Source organism: Heptranchias perlo, chromosome 3 (genome assembly GCF_035084215.1).
Source record: "Heptranchias perlo isolate sHepPer1 chromosome 3, sHepPer1.hap1, whole genome shotgun sequence".
NCBI lineage: Eukaryota > Metazoa > Chordata > Chondrichthyes > Hexanchiformes > Hexanchidae > Heptranchias > Heptranchias perlo.
The window spans coordinates 67,526,779-67,535,662 of record NC_090327.1 but is presented as its reverse complement, the minus strand read 5'-3'; the positions used below and the strand labels follow the sequence as shown (position 1 = coordinate 67,535,662).

At 46.9% G+C, this 8,884-nt stretch overlaps 1 pseudogene; it reads left to right on the top strand.

Annotated features, from left to right (window-relative positions):
• Positions 1–7,941: 7,941 nt before the first annotated feature.
• On the top strand, positions 7,942–8,115 carry LOC137320290 (U2 spliceosomal RNA; annotated as a pseudogene).
• Positions 8,116–8,884: the final 769 nt, after the last annotated feature.

Here is an 8,884-nt window from a genome sequence, read left to right as displayed (position 1 = left end):
AAGTCGCTCAGTAGAGGAGCAAATGTGAGAGACATAGGGGGTAATTTTAACCCCCCAGGATGGGCGAGGAGCAGGCGGGGGTGGGGTTAAAAATCCAAAAATGGGAAACCTAACCCCAGGCCACCACCAACGCGCCCGCTTCCGGTTTTACGAAGATGGTTTTGGGGGGGGGGGGGGGGCAGGCGACTAGCCTGCTCTGCGGAGGTGGATCCCTAATTTAAATATTTTAATAAAGTTGTGTGGCTCAAATTTTAGCTCTGTTTCAGATTTTAATGCTGGCCGGCCGGATTTCCCAGACCTCGAGAAACCCGGCAGCTGAAGGGAGGCAAGAACGGCTGGATCCAAATGGTAAGTGCCTTTCCAACACTGCTTGTGGACCAAGAGGAGCAGGAGTGCTTCCCCCCGGCCCACCAAGCTAACCTGTTAACCTCGCCGCGATCGGACCCTCACAATCCCCTTTCTACGATCGGACCCCTGCAATGGGACTCCCCCCCCAGCAATCGCCCCACCCCTGTGATCGATCGGACCCCCGACCTACCTCTCCGGTCACCAACATACCTCTCAGGCCCCTGACGTATCTCTCCGGGATCCCCCAGTGTCCCTTCCCGACCGATCTCTCCAGGCCCACCCCCCCCCACCAATGATCCCCCCGATCTCTCCCTCCCTCCCTCCTCTCTGCTCCCTGGCTGCGGCCTGGTGCTGCAGGCCTTCCTGCCGACAGCCAGCCAGCCTCTCAATCTGGGGAATGGAGCAGCTGGGAAACCGAGTCCAAAAATTTAAATTAGGTCCTGCCATTAAATTCGGCAGGACCTCCGGGAACTCATATTTCCAGGTTTCCCGACGGCTACACCCCCACTCCTTCCCTTCAAATATCGGGGCCATACAGAGAGACCTACTAGAAAGAAAGGAAACAGATGGAAGTACTTCTATTTACTTCTTTTTTCTTTCATTCCTTCTCTCTCCCCAAAACCTTTTCCTCAGTTCTTACACCATTATAAAATTCTGTATTCTCCCTTTACTTCCCACAGTAGATTTGTAGTTTTTGCTGAAGCAATCTAGCACTGCATCAGGATTTTCCCCACTTTTGAGTCTGTAATAATCCGCCTTAAACAGGTTGTCCTGCACCATGGACTGAGCCGAGCTAACTCACTCCAGCCTCAGTGACTGAGCTCAATATCACCTCTGGCTCGGGTGAGACAAAACAGTGCTACGAAAAAGCCTCATCTTAAACAATATTCTTAGGCCATAACTTTTATTTATCAACATAAACTACATTACAACAGTGATTACACTTCAAAAGTACTTTATTGACTGTAAAGCACTTTGGGGAGTCCTGAGGTCATAAAAGGTGCTATATAAATACAAGTTCCTTCTTCTTCTTAAACTGGATAAAACACTTTTTTTCCTTTGCTCACACCTCACAATTATTTGTAAATATTTCATCTGATGGTCATGTAAGGGGTGGGTGAGCGGGTTGTTGTGATAATCAGAGTATCATTGGAGATCGGTAAAAAGTACACGTCTGATGAGTAACTCCGTCAAATACGCAGAATTCATCAACAGAAGCTAAAGGTTAGACATCAGTACTAGTGATATTAACAATTGAGCATTTAATGAGGGTAATTTTAATTTGTATCGCCAGGTGAACAATGGTTGATAGTGGATCAACAGCCTGCTTTACACCTTGCCCGATTTTTCTTTCCATTTGTGAAAGTTAAACGGCCACTTGCGCCTCCAATATGGCAGACAGGAAGCGACACTCATTATGAGCTGGAAGTGCTCCTCCTGCCATATTAGTGTAGATAAAAACGCCTGTTTGAAGCCTCCTCTGCCATATTGTTTTGTCTTGAGGCAGCCAGTGTGGCAATGGGCTGCGTTCAAAAAAATGTGCTCTACGTGTGGCCTAACAGGCCCCCCTTAAAGGGACCTCTGTAGGCCACTACCAAAAATCTTAAGGTTTTAAAATATACTTACCTGAATTTGGAGCCATTAGAAGCAGGAGTGTTCCTGATCACAGTTACTACCCTCCCTCCCGATCCCCACTAATGCCCCTCTCCTGATGCCCCTCACCTGGTTGCCCCCATCTCCCGGTCAACCCCTCCATCTCCCATTGGCTCCCCTCTCCCGGTCGTCCCCCCCCACTTTTTCCCGGTCCCCCCCGTTCTCCCGGTCACCCACCCCTCCTGGTTGCCACCCCCCCAGGTCACCCCCCTCTCCCTCCCTCTCCCGATTGCCCCCCACTCTCCCAGTCCCCTCCTCTCTCCTGGATTCCTTTAATAACTTACTTGAGGACCTCTGTGTCATGTCCTCTTCTCCGGGAAGCTGCCTGTGGATGCCCATTAGGTGACTACAGCTGGCCGCTTCATTTTTGGGTGCACTCGAATTTCTTGGCCTAGATTTACAATGTTCACAATAGGCACAAAACATTTTATTGTATATTTTTTTTTCTCCCGAACAAAAATGATTCTTGATTTAAACCACAAAGCCAGAAGCCAATTGAAGCGGACCTATTTCCACCCTGACTCAGATTATCTAATTTAGTGCAGACCAAACATTAAACCAATCCTCTCTGGCTACAGGAGTGGTGCCGCAGGACTGCTAATGTTGTACCGTTGTTCAAAAAAGGAGAAAGGGATAGACGGAGTAACTAAAGGCCAGTCAGCCTAATCTCGATGGTGGGCAAATTATTGGAAAAAATTCTGAGGGACAGTATTAATCGTCGTTTAGAAAGGCAAGGGTTAATCAAGGACACTCAGCATGGATTTGTTAAGGGAAGGTCATGTCTGACTAACTTGAATTTTTTGAGGAGGTAACAAGAAGGATCGATGAGGATAGCACGTTTGATGTAGTCTACATGGATTTTAGCAAGGCTTTTGACAAGGTCCCACATGGCAGACTGGTCAGAAAAGTAAAAGCCCATGGGATCCAAGGGAAAATGGCAAGTTGGATCCAAAATTGGCTCAGTGACAGGAAGCAAAGGGTAATGGTCACCGGGTGTTCTTGTGCCTGGAAGGCTGTTTCCAGTAGGGTTCCGCAGAGCTCAGTACTGGGTCCCTTGCTTTTTGTGGTATATATCAATGATTTAGAATTAAATGTAGAGAGCTTGATTAAGAAGTTTGCAGATGATACAAAAACTGGCCGTGTGGTGGATGGTGAGGAAGAAATTTGTAGACTGCAGGAAAATATCAATGGACTGGTCAGGTGGGCAGAAAAGTGGCAAATGGAATTCAATCCGGAGAAGTGTGAGGTAATGCATTTAGGGAGGGCAAACAAGGCAAGCGAATACATAATAAATGGAAGGATACTGAGATGTGTAGAGGAACAGAGGGACCTTGGAGTGTATGTCCACAGATCCCTGAAGGTAGCAGGACAGGTAGATAAGGTGGTTAAGAAGGCATACGGGATACTTTCCTTTATTAGCCGAGGCATAGAATATAAGAGCAGGGAGGTTATGCTAGAACTGTATAAAACACTAGTTAGGCCACAGCTTGAGTACTGTGTACAGTTCTGGTCACATTACAGGAAAGCTGTGATTGCACTGGAGAGGGTACAGAGGAGATTTATGAGGATGTTGCCAGGAATGGAGAATTTTAGCTATGAGGAACGATTGGATAGGCTGGGGTTGTTTTCTTTGGAACAGAGGAGGCTGAGGGGAGATTTAATTGAGGTATATAAAATTATGAGGGGCCTAGATAGAGTGGATAGGAAGGATCTATTTCCCTTAGCAGAGAGGTCAATAACCAGGGGGCATAGATTTAAAGTGATTGGTAGAAGGATTGGATGGCAGCGAAGGAGAAATTTTTTCACCCAGAGGATGGTGGGGGTCTGGAACTCACTGCCTGAAAGGGTGATAGAGGCAGAAACCCTCAACTCATTTAAAATGTACTTGGATGTGCACCTGAAGTGTCGTAACCTACAGGGCTACGGACCAAGAGCTGGAAAGTGGGATTAGGTGGATAGCTCTTTCTCGGCCGGCACAGACCAGATGGGCCGAATGGTCTTCTTCTGTGCGATAAATTTCTATGATCCTATGAAACCTCGAGCCTTCCTAGACCGTGTGGCTCAGTATCACATCATGCATTTTTAAAAAATAAATTCAACAATTATATTTTCAATCTGCATTTTTTTTAAAAACTGGTATTAAAAAGCTAGTGCAAGATCTTCAGCTGGGCTGTACTGTTCAGATTACAGTATCAATGCTGCATAACCACGATTGTACATCCACCTACTTCCCCACAAACGCACAATTTAAAAATAAGGGGAAAAAGTTTCTGATGGGAAAAGAATCCTCATTACCATTTTAGCCACAAAAATCCTTGATATTAAATGGTAAGAATCACCTGGGCTGGTGGGGGATGTTTACATTTTCCTTCACCTTACCTGCGGTATATGCAGCCAAATTTGTCTAAGCAGTAGAGTTATACAGCAATTAACATTTTCACACTATTCTACAGAGACATAAAATTAGGGCTGTGTAGCAAAAAGTTACCATCAATAAAAATTTCCGTAATATCCAACAGTATAACTCAATTACAGAGTTCCACTTTAATTAAATTATACAGGGAGAAATATTTCATTTTCTTACTGTGCTTTAACAAATTCCCATAATTCTTGATTCTGTGGTGAAAATATAAAGACGTTAAAATGGAGAGCAAACATATTAGTAGAAAAATGACATGCACAATACAGCAATCATTTATAATCATTATGCAACAATTAAAAATAATATCATGTATTATGATAATAATACTCATGATAAAAAAAATACACCCACTCTATATATGTAAATATCAAAAAAAATCTTTACACTGGACTGACTTAATAGCATTCAATCATATTTGATTGATGTTTTTATAAGAAATTCTTTTTGGATTTGTTCCAGAAATGTGTTAACATTGTTCTGTGATATACAGCCTGACATTTTTCTTTTCATGAAAAAACAATGGAAGAACTACCTACTTTTCAGTATAATTAACAAACTGCTAACAAAATTGGGGCAATGCGTGGCTTTGAATCATGTGATTTTTGAGAATGTCATTTTGTCAGCACCATGAGAAATTTGCAACCAATCACGACATACTTACGGTAATAACCCCATAACATTTCTCTAACAGCTAACAAGCAACTTAAAATGTTAAAAAAAATCTCTGGTGTGGAGTGCATAATTTCTGTTTAAATTTGCTGATTGGCAAGGGAAAGTGTCCCAATTTAATGACAACACCCTGCAAGTGCTGATAACTTATGTATGGATTGACCTGAACACAATTTGGTGAAGGAGAACAACCCCTCCCCCTAAAATTGGTAAAAGAGATGGCAAGTGTGGCAACATGTCCGCTCCATGGAGTAGGATGAGACGTGATCGCGTTTCTTCTTCCAAAAGGTGCACAGAGAGAGCTCTGTGATCAGCAGCCTGAAGGAAGAGGACGGCTCGATCCCGTCCTCGCAGCCCGACATACTGAGGATCTGCAAATCCTTCTATGCCGGACTGTATGACGCGAAGCCAACAGACAGCGCGGCCTCCCAGTCCTTCTTGTCGTCTATCACGGAGGTTCTGGACGACAGCAAGTGGGAGAGTCTGGATCATCCGCTAACTCTGGACGAACTGACAAAGGCCGTCCGTTCCTTCGAGAAGAGTAAGTCTCCCGGAAGTGACGGCTTACCAGTGGAGTTGTACTCGGCTCTGTGGGACTGGATAGGCCCAGACCTGCTGGAAGTATATGGGGATATGCTTCTGGCAGGCAGTATGTCAGAATCCATGAGGAAAGGCATCATCACCCTCATCTACAAGCAGAAGGGGGAGAGGGAAGAAATCAAAAATTGGCAGCCCATTTCACTACTTAATGTGGACTACAAAATTCTGTCCAAGATCATCGCCAATCGGGTCAAGTCAGCCCTGGAGGTGGTGATCCACCCCGATCAGACCTGTGCTGTACCTGGCAGGAAGATCTCGGATAGCCTGGCGCTACTCAGAGATATGATCACCTACGTACAGGACAGGGGGGTGAACACCTGCCTGATCAGTTTGGACCAGGAGAAGGCCTTTGACAGAATGTCCCACACGTACATGATGGGGTTTGGGGAGGGAATCCGCAATTGTAACCAACTGCTCTACACAGACATCAGTAGCGCCATTTCAATTGATGGGTGGGAATCAGAAAGGTTTCCGATCAAATCTGGAGTCAGGCAGGGCTGCCCTCTCCCTTCCGTCCTGTTCGTGTGTTGCATCGAACACTTTGCCGAGTCCATCAGGAGGGATGCGGGCATAAGAGGGGTGACAATCCCAGACAGTGGAGGCAATTGGGTCAAGGCCTCCCTGTACATGGACGACGTCGCCGTCTTCTGCTCGGATCAGCTGTCGGTCCGCAGATTGATGAGCCTCTGCGACCAGTTCGAACTGGCCTCAGGGGCCAGAGTAAATCGCAGCAAGAGAGAGGCCATGTTCTTTGGGAACTGGGCGGACCGATCCTTTGTCCCCTTCACCGTCAGGTCGGATTACCTGAAGGTTCTGTGGATCTGGTTCGGGGGAGCTGGGGCGTGCACCAAGAACTGGGAGGAGCGTATTGCCAAGGTTAAGCAGAAACTAGGACTGTGGGATCGACGATCCCTCTCAATCATGGGCAAGAACCTGGTCATCAGGTGCAAGGTGCTCTCGGTGTTGCTGTGCATGGCACAGGTCTGGCCCATACCTCGCTCCTGCGCCGCGACAGTCACCCGAGCCATCTTCCACTTTATCTGGAGATCAAAAATGGACCGTGTCCGCAGGGGCATGATGCACAAACCTCCAGAGAAAGGGAGGAAAAATGTGCCCAATGTCACTCTCATCCTGATGGCCACCTTTATGTGCGGCTGCATCAAGCTGTGCATAGACCCTCGGTACACAAACACAAACACATGTGCTGAGGTTCTATCGGACCCCGGTGTTGTGAAGGATGGGCCTGGCCACGCTGCCATGGAACGCTCCATCCAGTTGGACTGTTCCGCCCCACCTGTCCTTCGTGGAAAAGTTTGTGCAGAAAAACACCTTTGACCACAAGGCGATCAGCAAGTGGTCCGCACGTAACGTCCTCGAGACCCTGCGGGAAAAGGAGATGGTGGATCCTGTCGGTTGGTTCCCCGAGTAGACTGTCAATGTCATTTGACAGAACGCCTCATCGCCAGAGCTTTCAAACAAGCACCAACACCTAGCTTGGCTGGTGGTGAGAAGGGCCCTTCCCGTCAGATCCTTCATGCGCTCCAGGAGTCTCAGCACCACCGCACGCTGTCCCCGAGGAGGCTGTGGTGGGGACGAGACTGTCACCCATCTCCTTCTGGAATGTGCCTTTGCAAAGAAGGTCTGGAGAGAGATGCAATGCTTTCTGTCCAGGTTCGTCCCGAGCAGTTCCGTAACACAGGACTCTGTGCTCTATGGGCTGTTCCCGGGGACGCACACCAAGACAGACATCAACTGCTGCTGGAAGAACATCAACTCGGTGAAAGACGCCCTTTGGTCTGCCTGAAACTTGCTGGTCTTCCAGTGCAAGGAGTTGTCCTCAATCGAGTGTTGCAGACTGGCACATTCCAAGATCCAGGACTACGTGCTGGGTGCGGCCGCCGCAAAAGCTCTGTGGGGAAAGGCAACCGTTTAGAGCCTTCCCACCATTGCATACCGAGGGGCTGGAATCAGGGAAAAAAAACCCTTGGGCAAAATGTAAAATACAAATGTAATGAAATGTGATGTACCTGTAATGAACCTGTAATGAATAAGCTGTATTGATTGTAATGCAATGAGGTACCCTATAGTGTCATGAACTGTAATTATGTACAATGTGTAACTGTGTTGTTGAAATCATATTTGAACTGTACTTTATGTATCTTGCAAATTGTATAATCTGTTTTATGCATGTTTGAAATGTGATATGACAACTGTATTGTATGTATTGCTGCAAATTTTATGAATAAACTATATTTTTTGAAAAGAAAGAATCTGTTCTTATCAGTTTAATATCTGATTCGTCCCCTATCTCGGGACCATATATTAAGTTGATTTTTGGAACCGGGAGATGGAATAGGGGCTTGTTCCGTCCACTCCACGCATCGACCCAATATTGCAGTGTCTCTGGGAACAGTGCACCTCCCTGTGGGGAGATATTCAAAATGAAAAACAGGTTTTTCCAGCGTCTCTGTATGTATTATTACTGAGAATAAAGCTGATATATTGCACTGAAAAAAAAAGAAAAAAGAACATGCCTCCACAGCAACATGAGGCACTCAGGTCAAGGCCTCCCTGTACATGGATGACGTCGCCGTCTTCTGCTCGGATCAGCTGTCGGTCTGTTGATTGATGAGCCTCTGCGACCAGTTCAAACTGGCCTCAGGGGCCAGAGTAAATCGCAGCAAGAGAGAGGCCATGTTCTTTGGGAACTGGACCGACCGATCCTTTGTCCCCTTCACCGTCAGGCCGGATTACCTGAAGGTTCTGGGAATTTGGTTCGGGGGGGCTGGGGGGTGCACAAAGAACTGGGAAGAGTGTATTTGTAAGGTGAAGCAGAAACTGGGACTGTGGGATCGATGATCCCTCTCGATCTTGGGTAAGAACCTGGTCATCAGGTGCGAGGTGCTCTCGGTGTTGCTGTACGTGGCGCAGGTCTGGCCCATACCTCGGTCCTGCCCCACGACACTCACCCGAACCATCTTCCACTTTATCTGGAGATCAAAAAAGGACAGTGTCCGCAGGGACTAGATGTACAAATCTCCAGAGAAAGGGGGGAAAAACGTGCCCTATGTCTCCCTCATCCTGATGGCCACCTTTGTGTGTGGCTGCATCAAGCTGTGCATAGATCCTCGGTACGCAAACACAAACACACGTGCTAAGGTTCTACCAGTCCCCGGTGTTGCAAAGGATGGG